The sequence below is a fragment of the Cyrtonyx montezumae genome, unplaced genomic scaffold (genome assembly GCF_038088225.1).
Source record: "Cyrtonyx montezumae isolate F1298 unplaced genomic scaffold, pur_monq_1.0 scaffold_10, whole genome shotgun sequence".
Lineage (NCBI taxonomy): Eukaryota > Metazoa > Chordata > Aves > Galliformes > Odontophoridae > Cyrtonyx > Cyrtonyx montezumae.
The window spans coordinates 11,325,763-11,339,590 of NW_027071826.1; the positions used below are offsets into that span (position 1 = coordinate 11,325,763).

At 42.0% G+C, this 13,828-nt stretch overlaps 1 protein-coding gene across 3 annotated transcripts in view; it reads left to right on the forward strand.

Annotated features, from left to right (window-relative positions):
• Positions 1–395: 395 nt before the first annotated feature.
• The window catches only part of SETD3 (SET domain containing 3, actin N3(tau)-histidine methyltransferase), a 51,984-nt gene continuing 38,551 nt past the window's right edge, over positions 396–13,828 (forward strand). For 2 of the 3 annotated variants that reach the window (XM_065749862.1, XM_065749881.1), the window contains exon 1: positions 396–503. The gene's annotated coding sequence lies outside the window, so the exon portion shown is untranslated. Of the gene's footprint in view, positions 504–3,459; positions 3,659–13,828 lie in introns of those variants that run through there. The other variant, XM_065749872.1, reaches the window with a different exon arrangement.

The window sequence follows — 13,828 nt, forward strand, 5'->3', positions numbered from 1 at the left end:
GCTCGCTGCGTCGTCACGTCGACGTCACCAGCCCTGAGCGGCCGCCGCGCGGCGGCCAATGAAAAGCGGCAGATCCCTCCCGCAACCAATCCCATCTTCGTCAGTGTCTGCTTAGCGCGAGGGGCGGGCCCTCGGCCGTCTCCCGAGGCCTGAGAACGGGCCAATCAAAGGGCAGAAGGGAGAAGATTGCGAGCCGCGCGAGCCAATGAGCGGCTGAAGGCGTGGCATAACTGCCAGCCAATGGAGGAGCCGCCATGCCCTTTTTTAGGGTCGACAGCGGAGACCGCTGATTGGTTATCTCGCGTCTCGAAAGGAGTGGAGCCTCCCCGATGGTCTCGGTTTGACCAATAGCGGGGTAGGGGCGGGGCCGTGCGCTAGCTGCGCGAGGTTGGGCCTCCGTCGGCCTCCGCCTCCCCACCCGCGGGCAGCGGCGTCCGGCGGAGGGCTGGCCTGGCTTCGGCGCCGCTCCCAGCAGCCGAGGCCGCGGCCGCCCTGCGCGGGAGGTAAGTGGAGGTCGCGCCGGGGGCTCCTCGGGCGTCGGCCTCCCGCGCGGCGGGCTCGCTCCTGGAGCCCTTCGCTCTGCGGCCCGCCCCGCCGCCTCCCTAACTGCGCCGCGGGCGCGCTCCGCCGGCCCAGGCCTCGCCGCCCCCTCGCTTCCCGCCCGCCGCCGCGTTTCTCCCTCCGATGCCGTTTCGGTGGGATGAGCCCGGCGCGACGCCCTCTCCGCAGCCTCGCCCTCGGAGGCCGGAGCAGGCAGCCCGGCTTGGAGCTGCTTTCCCCGTGATGTAATCCTTTTCCCTGTGCGTGCCGCGCTCTGCACGCTATCCGCTCCCTCTGTTCGCTCCCCAGTGCCGGATCCGGCGAGGCGGTTGTAGCGCTGGGTCCAACGTCACGTATTTCTTCCGAGTACCATTTAAGGTGTTTGCTGCTCTTTAGGCTGCCCAGGGCTTCCCGCCCCCTGGGGCTGCAGAAGCCCAACTTTCACAGCTGTTCCTCGTCCTATTCCTGCCCGGCGTGCTCACTTCAGGTTGTTTAAGTGAGGCGGTGCTCTAAAATTGTCTGTAATTCTGAACGACTTCCTAAATTTTGGATTTGCAATTGATTTGCTGCCCAGACGCAGCACTGAGCTGTCAGAACAAACTCAGCCTTCCTTCTGGAAGCTGCTCTTTGCAGCCTGGGGTGAGAAGCCTGGTACCTACTCTTCTGGGAACTTAATTTTGCTCGTGAGGTGAAGCTGAGTGCAAATTCTTTCTCCCCTCTAAGAGCATGTAGTGTAACCATCCGTCTGTTCAAACGATGGCTCCCTTCAATGGTCGTTAGTAGTATCATTACCTTAATGTCTTAACTCTTCTGCTTTCAGTTGTAAGCTTGTTTAAAAAAAAAAAAGCCACAGCATACTGAACCTGCTGTAGGTGAGTAAACTCTGTACCATTCTGAATGCCCCATGTCTGGTTCCTGTTGTAAAATAAGCTGAAGTAGGCTGAAGGGGATGGTGCAATGGTGGGAAGGCAGGGATGCTTCCAGATAACTTTAGTCTGTTAAGTAACTTAATATGGTAGAAGCTCAAGCATGTCAGTGTGTGCTTTGTTAGAGCTTTGTGTTATGTTGAGCTAGCTGGGCTGAAGTACATTTGAAAATACCTCTGTGGCACAGGAGGGTATCTAGAACTTTATACTTCACTATAGCAGTTCTGATTATGGGAGTTAAACTGGCATATTGGGTAGCCATCAGTAAATGATTGTTGTAGTTGTTCTTTGGGAGAAAGAGGTGGTGTGAGAGCATTAGAGATTGTGGGGGATCTGTTCCTTCCCCATCACAATGTGGGTGTTTAGTAGATCACTGCTGAAGACCGTGTCCTGATGCCTGTGGCATGAGCACCGAGTGGTTCTGAGGGCCTGGGCTGTTTAGGCTGTGTGCTGATAGATGCAGTCAGCTAGTTAATTTGCTTCATTCCAAAAAGCTATATTTTGTTGACATGAGATTAATGATTGACAAGAAAAAGTACGCTTTTTTTAATTCTGCTCCAAAATAATTTGTGAAAAATCTGTTAGTCCTCGGGGAGAGTTAAACTCAAAGCAACAAAAATGATTGAAATGGTAGGTTTTAAAAGTCCTATTATTTTCTGTGCGCATTTTTTACTTTTCTGGTTAAGTAGTTGTCAGAGGAGATGGTTCAGAGGAGAGGCAATGGATCTATTAATCATTAAGAGAGAGCCTGACTTGTTTCCTGTATGGCAGCTGGTAAGTTGTCTTCCCTTGAAGATCAGCGAGGTGTTTATAGTAAGCAGCATTCCTTCTGCCTAAGTAAGTTTTGCAGGGGGGGGTGAGGGTAGATGAACTGTACTACAGCTCTTAGTATAGTAGTTCAGAATTAGCAAGCTGGTAAGTGGTAGTAATTATAAAATACATACTTAGCTTTGGGATATTGCCTTGGATTTAGCCACTCCTCTTTATCCTTCATAGCATTTTGATTTACTTTTGAATTAAATATAAACTTTTGGTAAGAAATTATTAATTTGAAGTGTCTTGAATGTAATGTCTAACTAGCAACTGAAGTGTAGCAGAAGTCAAACTGAGAACTGTGGTGTTCTATATATCTATGAGCATTTTCAACATCTCAAGTCAGAATATTTCCTCAAATATTCTCTTGGATTCTAGTTAGAACACTGAATGTTTGAGATTTGCTCCCAAATCATTATTTGGTGGTCTTGTCAGTGTTCTTTGTAACCAGATCAAATAAAGATTTTGCTTATTATAGGGATTTCTTTTGCTATTACTCCGTAGAGTGGCTGCTTCCCGATATCATGTTAATATTTGCATACAATCGATCCCATCTTAGCTTCAGGTTAGGGAGAGAGTAATGAAGCTTGTTCTTTGCAGAGTGCTTGCGTGTGATGTATGCAGCAGTGGTTCAGTGTTCTCTTTTCTAGACACTGTAGACTTATGTTTATGCTGGCAAACCCATAATGGTACTATTTTTCATAGCAAGCAAGGGACTGAGAGTTGAATTCTAGCCACTCTTTGCCAGTGAACTTAGAGAGGCTTCAGCTTCCTATGCCTGATTTCAGGTGCATAATAATGTTTTAACTGAGAACACTGAGTGTAAATTATAAAATTGATCTACTTTGTGCTGTTATCTTAAATGTGCTCCAGCAATGTTGTTTAGCTTTAGTATGGAGCCCTACTTTGAAGAGGTTTGTATTTTAGTGATTAAAAGAAAAGTTCAGTGCCCAAGAGTGTTTTTTAACATTGCTTTACATTCTTGTACTTGCCCTTCGTCTGCCATAACCTTCTCTGTTCCCTTTTTCTGTTTTTAGCTACTTGTCCTACATTGGCTTTTTTACCGAGTGACAATTCTGGTTGTTCAATCTATCCCTGTCCTCTACCCTTTCCATACTGTTCAGCAATTCTACTCATGCTGCTTCTGTTCCTTACTTTTTGAAGTAGGGAAGAATTGTCACTGAAGGCTCGCATTCAATTTTGGGATCTGCTACCAGGCCAGAGCAGCAGACCTGTAGGCTCCAGGGAGAATTCTGCCTGTCTTTCCAGCCCTGGGCTGAAGCACGCTGAGGTGGGAAGGCTTGGCTTGAGGTCGGTTTTGTCTCCTGAGAGTACATGTCAAACAGATGCTGACAAGCTCTGAAGCTGTCCACATTGAGGTAATGCAAAAAGCATGTTTCTGAGGCTGTAGTTGCTGATATCGTATTAAAAATCAAAATGAAGTATAACTTCTACTTTGAGATTTTTTCAGGAGGATTTTTGAGCCTGATGTGAGACTGTTAAATGTTAGGAGCAAATAAGTCCTTGATTTAGTGTAAACATTGATCAACAACTAAACACTGATGTGTTAACAGCATTATTCCTGTCCAAAATACAGCACCTTTCCAGGAGGAAAACTCAACTCTGTTAGATTAGTATTTGCTGTCTTATTTTATTGTGCTCCTGATTTCTGAAAGAGGTGGCTCAGCTCTTCTGGAAGTGATTGAACAGCATTACTTAAACCACTGGAGTTTTCAAGCAGACTGTTATTATAGGCTGCAATTGTTGTAGGTAAACATGGGCTGTGAATTGTATCTGGTCTATTGAACTGCTTTGCAGTCACTTTTGCTGAAAGATTCAGTAACTTGCACTGGAGGTGAATGCATCTCTGGAGCTCTTTTGCTTGTAGTTGGATTCTATACTTTTGCACATGGTTCAGTTCTTAGTTCATGTGCATTTATATCTGTTATGATACACAATGATTGAATTATTTAAGTTGATAAAACTAAGTCACTTGTAAATACTGCCTGTATTTCTTAGCAAGTAATAGAAATAGAGGGTTCTTCCTGTGTCTTAGTGCGTTATAGCACTACTGCAAAGTTGTCATGTGGAGCAGCTATAGGGTGTATGAGATTTTTTTTTTTCTTGAAGCCTGCCTTGATGGTCCAGCATTTGATATGCTGAGTCTTACTGTATTACCTGTACACTGATAACTTAAGTCCCCTTAAACTGTGAGCTCCTTTTGGGGAAGGGGTTTTTGGCAACAAAGCACGAGGTGCAGGCTGTTTCCTTCCCCATCAGGCCTTCTTAGAGAATTGGATTGTCTTTAGGGCTCATGTCTTGGACACACTTTTATTTACTTGGTGATAAAGTTTTTGTATGTGTATGCTGTCCTATTGTTCAAGTCAGCAGTGCATGTGAATAACATTTGTCCCATTACTGCCTCCAGGGTATGCCACTAGTGAGTGGCCTCCAGCTGGAATTCATGCTGCTTGTTATAGGCTTTTGAACCCGGAAGTTCAGCTAGTTTGCAGCCTGCCACACTGACTGATCTAGTTGGTACTTTGTCAGCCTGTCCATGCATGTGTGATGGGAGCAGTTTCAGAGGCCTTAATAAAGTAGAGATAAATAATAGCCACTGGTCAAGCGTGAATTCCATTACATAAATCCATAGTGAGCAATCCCAGTCACCTTGCCCTTCGTATGTTGGGAAGTGGCTTCATGTTCCATACCAGATTATATCCCAGATGGACTCTGGCTTTCCTAACCTCATCCCTGAACTCAGCATCTTGCATCTTCCTGGGTCATGTGGCCCTATTTCCATCTCTTCTGTTTTCTTCTGTTTGAGTTTTATCAGAAGAACTCTGTTCAATAGCTGGGATAGGGTTAATTTACTTCCTAGTAGCTGCTATAGTGCTGTTTTGGATTTAGAATAACACTGATAACTGTTCTAGTTGTTGCAGAGCAGCGCTTACACTAAGCCAAGGACATTTTGGCTTCTCCCATTGAGCTGCCAGTGGGGAGCATGGAGTGTACAGAACCAGGACAGCTGACCCAAACTGGCCAAAGGGGTGTCCCACACCATGTTAGTATGGCACTGAGCAATAAATTAGGATAGATGGCAGCAGTCATTCATGCTGGTTTCTTCTCGCCTTTGCTTAACAACCTATGTCAAACAACAGGCCGTTTCTGAGCTCTGAGGAAGTCACTGTTGGAAGTCTCACCTGTTTACGAGTCTTAAACATGAAGTAGTAACAGAGTTACTACTTTCTATCCTTCAGTTCTCAGCTTCTTCCACCTGGAAGAGGATGTAATTATTAGGTCAGTAGAGCATGTTTTGTGAAACCAGGAACATTTGCTGAGTTAATAAATACCGACTTACCTTTCTGCACCAGTTCTCTGACTCTAGGAAGCTAATTTTGAGAAGTGTTGCCCAGAAGTAGAGACTTCTGCTTTGGTATATGGAGTGCTTTGTTACATATTTATATCTGTGCAGACAGCATTTCGGTGTTCACATCAAAACGATTGTTCTACTGCTCTGGAAGTCACCATCTTCTTTTTGCTTGTTTGGTTGGTTGTTGGTTTTTTTTGTTTCTAAATTGCTCTTCCAGAATACTACAGGAGTATAATGAATAGTCTCCAATATACTCTTCTATTGACTGTTGATGGTATGAAAGAGATTTCCAAATCTGGGCCTCTTAAAGAACTAAGACCAGTGATAAAATATATTAACTTAAGATATCTTATATATGTATTATATATATTTTACATAAACATAAGATATATCTTAAAATATTAATAACTTGTGCAAGCCACCAACAAAGACTACATATTTAAATATTAATTTGAGTTGTACCAGTTCAACCCTTGATACAAAAGGGATTCTTTAATACATCTGCACAGCTTGTTTCTTGTGGAACTTGTTATTAGGAAATAGTTGCTATTGTGCTTAAAACCCTGTGACCCGTTCATCTTGCTCAGCTTTTAGTTTTATACGTAAAATAGGCTTTTCAAAACTGACTCGCAGCATTTTGGGTGAATACTGCATAGCCTGGTAGAACTGTCATCTGTCTGGGTGGGCTGTGAGCTTCCACGTGGCTTTGTTAAAACTGCTCAGGTTCAGGAACCTGATGAAACTAATGCTTTGCAACAGTCTTTGATAATCCATTGCTAACATCTCTAAACCAGCAGCATTTTTATAACTACTGATGCTCGCTATGAAGAATGAAATACCATGTGAGTTTTGATACTCCTGACATTAATATGTGTTTATGATCTTGTGACTGGATAATCTTTTCTTTGGAAGCTACCCTCTCTAAATAGTGCATCTCAGCAGGAAGCTCAGCTGTGTATGGATGGATTTGTTCTCTGAGGACCTATGCTTGCTGGAGCATTATTTTTAGACCTCTGGAAAGTAGCATGGGTTATCTGGTGAGAAAGGGAGAATAGCTGTCTGCCTTGGATGACCAGCAACAGCATCTAATCTTCCACTTTGCTATGCACAGTTGCATTGCTGCATATTAATATATTAACTGTCCTTAAAATAGAGAAGCGTCCATTCCCTCTGGAGCATGCTGCATCTGATTCTGTCAGTCAGGAGCAAGTGAAGCTGGTGTTGTCAGACTAATTGAAGAGGCTTTGTGTGCTGCTACAGTGAAGAAGCTGTTATAGTCTGTGTAAAGCTTGGAGCTGCAGAAGATGACTGTTATGTTCTCACACGGTAGTCAGATGCAGATTGTTATCTCTTCTCTGCTAGTTTTTCTAAAAGTCAGCATTCAAACAGTTATTTCTGGCTTCATTCCCAGATGATGCTTGGGAACAATAATGGGGTCTGTAAGGGTTCATAAGATTGCAATTTTTCTCTATCTCACTGCTTTATGTAAAAATAAGTAACTCAAGTCCTGCTTTCAAGACAATGGCAGGTAATGTTACAACTCTCTTTTATCATTGTAAGACGCCTGAGTTGCACAACCTGTTTCTCTGGCTTATTAAACCTTTAGATCAATGCCTGAGTATAAGAAACTGCCCCATTATAGTTGGAGTATGGGCATTTGGAAGGCTGAAGTGAAGCAGTAGCCTAATGTGATGATTACTTGTTTTTCTTTGCAGTCTTTGTAGCTGTTTCCTTGAAGTAGATCTCCATAGGAATACAAAGTTTTAATTTTTTCTGATTATACAAGCAACCAAAGACCTGTACTGCAGCTCTTTCAAACTATAGTCCTAGTCTTAGTGTGTACCTGCTTTGAGGATGGGAAGTTAATGTAGTGATGCAATTTGAAGGTGTTCCACCAGGGCCTTACTCCTGTGCTTGAGGAAAGCAGGAGTCTTTGCAACTTCGAGTAACATTTTGCCTTCTGTGGAGATACAGCTTTATTTTGCAACATATTCAGAAATGTCAGATCAGATGGATGGCAAAGACCTGCCTTGAACATGTTTTTGCATGTTGCTGTTCCCAGAATGCATTTTCTCTGGTGTGTAGAGATGGACCAGAGTTGTGTCAGGAGTGGCCCCTGTGTAGCTGTACTCAGTGCTCATATCAGCGCTGTCAGTTGTGCACTCTAAGGGAGAATTATTTGGTTTCTTTCAATGTGGATGTCATCTCCTTGTATCTAGAGACTTGTCAGACTAGTGGGTAGCACTTCTGTTTGTGGAAGTAGCAAACTCTTTAGTACAAGAACTGGGAAGCAGGTTATTAATAGTAATATTAATACCACTCTTGTCAGGAATCATGCTACTGCTTTTTTCCCCTTCTTATACCCTGACTGTGCAGAGATAGTCCCAGTAATACAGGAATGCAGATAGTTAAAAATAACATTGAAGTATCAGTTTGGAGGAGCTGGAGGTAAGAGATGCCCAGGCTTCCCGGGGATTTGTGGGGTGCTGTAGTTGGTTGCAGCTCATTATCTGTACTCTTCTAGGGTCTGGTCACGCTCTGCCTTGGGTGGGCAGGGTAAGTCATTGACATGGCTAGGGGCTTTTGTAGTCTGAGGCACTGTAGGAGAAGTGATTTTCAGCAGGCAGGGTACAGTGTGTCAGTAGAGGTATTTGTCCTGGGGAGATGCTGTTTAAGCTTTCTCCCATAGCACAGAAGAGAGCTTTGTTCAGAAAGTGGAGTTTATTCTTCCTGATTATGTTCTGGGTCTGCAGGAAGCAGTGCATTTATTCTGCCACCTGTGTGCCAAAATAAATGCTTAAAATCTTTGCTTTGGTTTGTTTTGTCACCTGCAAACATGCAAATAAACACCAAAACAAACAAGTACTTGGTAGAACCGTAATTGTTCTGAGGTGTGAGGATTAAAATTTTACAGCAGTTTACAATGCCTTATGATCTGTATACATCTTTATTATTACTTCCTCAAACATCTGAAAGCTCGGAGCTGAGGCCAAATACACTTAATTTTTCAGCATCTTTCTTATACCTCATAGCACAACAACTGCTTGTGTTAGAAGCTTTCATTTCAAACCCCTGTAGTGTCACTACTCTGAGTTAACTTGGAGCCTCTGAGGGTTTGGGTTGCCAACTATGAATGCCAAGAGATGAAAAGAGGCTAAGAGTAGCCTGCTCCTTCAATTCTAGAGTCTCAAATTACTGCCAGTATTTCAGCTGAAATGTCTAGTCTCTTCTTCTAGGTTAATCATGATTTTCCCCTCTAAATGTGAAGTAGACTTAAGGTGAGTGAGTTTGGAAGGCCTTCTACCTGTATTAAACCCTAAATTGCATCACACAATTAAAGCTTTCTTAGGAAAAGCTTTTTAAAACATACACATATATTTGTTGGAATATGCATTCAGACAGATAAGTACTGTGGTTCAAAGCCTGATGCCCTTTGCATTGCTATGCGTTGAATAAAAACTTCTGTATCCCCTGGGGGGGAGGGGAAGGGTGTTGTTCTTGGTGGTCTGATTGTAATCCCAAGCACTACTAATGAGGGTGTGGTGCCAGCAGAAGCGTTTTCAAGCACACATACATTAGAGTGGAGAGAAGCTGGAAGAAACAGCTGTGCTTTTGTTATCCAGAGAAGAGCAGCAGTTACTGTTCTTAATTCCCGTATTAACAGGACCTAGACACTGGGTAGTGTCAGCTGAGTGCTCAAATAAAGGTCCTTAAGGGTTTTGTGGTTCAAGCCATGGTGCTGAAACAGTCAGCCTATTTACGTTGTTACAAGAGATGGAGGTGTAATTAAACTCTCTTTGAGGGCAAGAGTTGAGAATGCTGCCTTGTAACATGGTGCAGGTCCTAAGGCCTGCACTAACTTGTTTTGCGCTGTGGATATCCTCCTTCCTCCCTACTCTCTGGTAGGGATGTTTGCAAGGATTTTTAACAGCTTGTAAGTATTGTAAGGAATGGTGTGTGAGTAGGAAGGCCGGTGTCTTTATGTGGTTACATTCTGTATCACCTCGCTGTTTGGATGAGGAACTCAGTACTTGGATTAGTTACATTAGAAAAGCTCAGAGGCTGGGAGGAGCATCTATGGCATCTGCTGTCTGTGCTGTGATTAGAGATGGGGGCTGTCCTGTAATGATCATAATTATCTGAAAGGAGCAGCCAGCATGCAATGGTAAATGGTGCTGGAGTTGCAATATGTGTGGAAAGCAGAGGGTAGGCAAAGGTGTTAAAACAAAAAATAAACAGAACTGATAGACTTCATTTTTTTTCACTGGGTAGAAATAATCAAGGGCCCTGTTGCTGCTGAGTTGCTTGAGGGCATTCTACTTAGGTGGAATTATTGTTGCAATTAAATGATAGTCCTTGACATTAAGCATCTTCAGCTTTAAATCTCTTCCTTGGAGACAGTCCAGTTAATTGGAATATATGTTGTTCCCTGGTTTTGTGCTATTGTCATTGACTATAAATGCAATTAGAGGACTTTAAAAAAAATAATAATAAAAATCTATGCAGTGATTCCCTGAAACTTCTCACTGTTCAGGCAGGGCTTTATTCCACTTTGTCTACTTTGTGAAGCAGATAGTAATATAGTGGTAGATATATGAAAAATGTAAATGTTAATTGATACATCCTAAAGAATTTGCATGCAATACCAAAATGTTTGGGTTTTTTTCAAAGGGAGGAGTGGAAAGAAGAGTCAAATTCTTCTTAGATGGAGTTCTGTTTTAAAGAGGTGTCATCTCTTTTGATCATTAAAATTATTGGGTTTCTTGGTGACTAAAAAGCAGTTGTGGTGAGGGCTGACCCATGTGAAATCTGTATTTGGGGACTCAAAACAGCAATTCCTATTGCTGAAATTTCCTATTGCTGAAATGCATGTTACCACTGTCATAGTCTTCAATTGCATCCAAGGCTTTCTCAAAATTTCAAGAAGCCTCTGTCTGAACTCATAATCTACAGAGATTTGATTGTTGCTGGCATGTTACAGTGAGAAGTGGGGGGGCAGGTCATGTTAAACCATTATGGGAGCTGTATTGAAAATGTATGGGATTTTTGTGGATATATGGAACTTCTGAAAATCTGTTGTGCTACCTCTGTCTGTAGCTAATAATTCACATAGTTACTAGTTCCTGTTTTAGCATACCACTGTATGGAATTAAACTCTATAGTATGTTATTTTCTGATATACCTGTACAGTTGAAATACTTGCACCTAAGAAAACCAACGTGGTCCTATAACTGTTTAGTATAGCTGTGGCAATAGAAATTGGGTGTGATGTTGGCATTTCTTAATGGTTTCACAGTGTATTTTGGAGAATTCTCTTATGTGAGCATCAGGAGGGTTGTTCTTAGCAGCAGCTGATCTCATTTGCTTATGGCCCAAACCTTAATAAAATTTTTTATCTTCTGAGGGGGTTGCTTTTGGGATCACGTAACCATAGCAAACAGCTCATTGGGCTTAAAGCATGTAAGCAGTACTTTCACAAACAATATGTATTTTACATCCAGGTTTATGGAAACATGTGTCAACCACATGACTGTCTTATGCCTTCCTAAACAGTCCAGCTGTAAAATTAAGTAAAACCAGCATCTTGCTGGAAAATAGTTGCTTTGTAGGAACTGGATTTTTGAGTACGAGAGCTGCGATGTTCTTTGTATTTTTTATGTACTTAGTTTGTTACTGCTTTTGAAATAGTAAAAATTCAATCTCATCCTCTAGGAATAAAGGGAAAAAAAACCATTAAAGGTATTAAGAGAAGGCAGCAAGTTGTTTGAAATCTGTGCCCCAAGTTTTTTTCATTAGTAAAAACTGCAGTTAAATCTTCAGTGTTGTTCAGATATTTCTTATTTTCTCTGATTTTGCTCATCTTTATGGCTTCTTTTGTTTTCAGATGTTATTCAGTTAAGTGTAGGTGCTTATACTTTGGATACAATGCTGTACTTTCTTCAAGGAGCAATGAGGCTTAGAACTACCACCTTGACAGATTTCTTCAAGAAAATCAACAGGGAGAAGAGGCAGAGGTAAAAAGTTCCTGAAAGGAATAAAATCCAGCCGAGCTGCTTGCTGATAGTGGAGAGAAATGTGTAGAGAGGAAATACCTGAATGGGGGAAAAAAAAACAAAAAAAAAAAACATGAGGCTTGCATAGAGCTTATCTTGGGAAGTCTGTTAAGATGTGGTGGGGACTAATTATTTCATTCACTTCTCCTGAGAGAAAATATGCAGTCCCATTACAAATGGATCATGTGTCTAAATCAGGTCTTTCAAAGAGAGATAAAAATGAAACTTGGTATGAAATAGGAGAAGCTGGCTTGAGGAGTTTTATAACCTTGTGAGAAAGAAAGCTTAATCAGTTGTCTAGACCAGAAGAAGCTGGGTGAACATACTGGAGAAAAATCCCTCTTGTAGCTCCAAAAGTACCTGCTCCTCGTTCCTGTCACAGTTGTTCTTCCTATGGTAAAAGTCTGGTTCAAGAAAAGAAAAAGGCAGCAAAGGATGAAAATAATAGGCTACAACAACAGGCAGAAAAACTTCTGTTCTCAGTGTCCTTCTGGGAAAAGATGGATGCTGCCCAATTTTTCTTCGTACAAACAAGAATATATTAGGGGATGTGGCAACTGTTGTGTGATCAGGCTGTTGCCTCTGTAGAGTGGGTAGCTTGCAGAAAGAGAAGGTTGAGGTAGAAGTCCTGTGACTCCTATCCAATGTTGATGTTGGAGGCCAAATGTGAGAAAAAGAGGGAGGAGAGCTTAACAAAATCTTGTGGAACTTTGAGAAAGCTGCAGTGTGGTGTAACCAATCTGTATGTTAGCCAGGATCTACCTCACACTGCAAAATGTGTGCTTGTGTTGTGTTCTGCTGCTCAAGATGGCATTCTTGACTTGATCCCATGAGAAATGTCTATGGCAGTCTTCATATAGGGAGAGTTTACAGTTTCTTAACCAGCAGGAACAGTGTTTGAGAGACTGTGTGATAGTCTAGTACAAAGAATTACTATAACTGATTGAAAGCAATATAGTCCATCACCAAGCTGATTTGGGACAGCAGCACAACCCAGGATATCTGTGTTTGCTGGGCTGTGCATTGGATTGATGGAGCATAGCTTCTAGTCACAAGCAGCCATTGTTTCAAAGCTAGCTCTTAATGTGCAGAATATGTGCTTTGGCAAAGGGAGTTCTTGGGAAATGCAAATTTACATTGCATTCAAAGTGGAGTGCAGTCTTAAAGTGAAAATGGTGTGGGCTTTCTACCTTCAATCTTGTTAGTGTTTTTAAGTTAGTCTTTGTTATCGTTTGGTATTGAAATGTTGTCATATTTCAGATGCCCTTGAAAAGTTGGGGGAAAGGGCTGCCTTGCTACAAACTTGCAATTTAAATACAACTTAAGAAACGTTGCAGAAAAAGTTAAACCATGAACTGCAATGCTACTCTATTTTATAGATCTTTTGAGGCAAGTTTATAGGGGAAATGGAAGGAAAAAAAAGGGAAGGGCAGTGTTGGGAGAGAAGTAATGGTGAAAAGGGATGTAGTACAATGAAGATGAGTGAGAGCAGGAAGGAAAAAGGCATTGAAACTATAACAGCCATTTATTTAGTGGGAACATCTAGATTAATACCTTAGGAGAGATGAGAGTGTTGACGTGGTTTCCAAGTGACATGATGTAGGTGGTTTTTACAAGCAAATGTAGTGTTCATTGTAAGTGTATAAACTGAATTTTTCTTAAACATAGCAGATATCTTCCTCCACCTACACTGTTCTTACACTTCTTGATTTCATGCTTTCTATTCACTAAAATGTACTTATCTTTACCAGCAGTCATAAGGTTCAAGTTAAAAACAAAACAAAAACCTAACTCATATATCTAATAGTGGAAGCAGAAGGCCAGATTCCCATTAAACCTGGTCTTATTGAATGTAAAAGTGCATTCTCTTGCTTACAGATGGGAGAACTGGTATCGGTTGCCTACAAGCACGTCCCCTAAGCCCCTGGATGTTCAATATATGTTGATACAAGATGATAATACGCTTCCTTAACAGAAGTAGAAGAGAAAATGGCTTAGTCTAGGCAGTCAGTTTAGGGGAAAAAAAAAAAAGAAAGCAAGTGTGGTTTGTGTACATCCTAGTCATCTGTCTTCCCTTTCAGTGTAGCCAAGGAGCGTGTCCTACAACCACCTACTGTACTCAC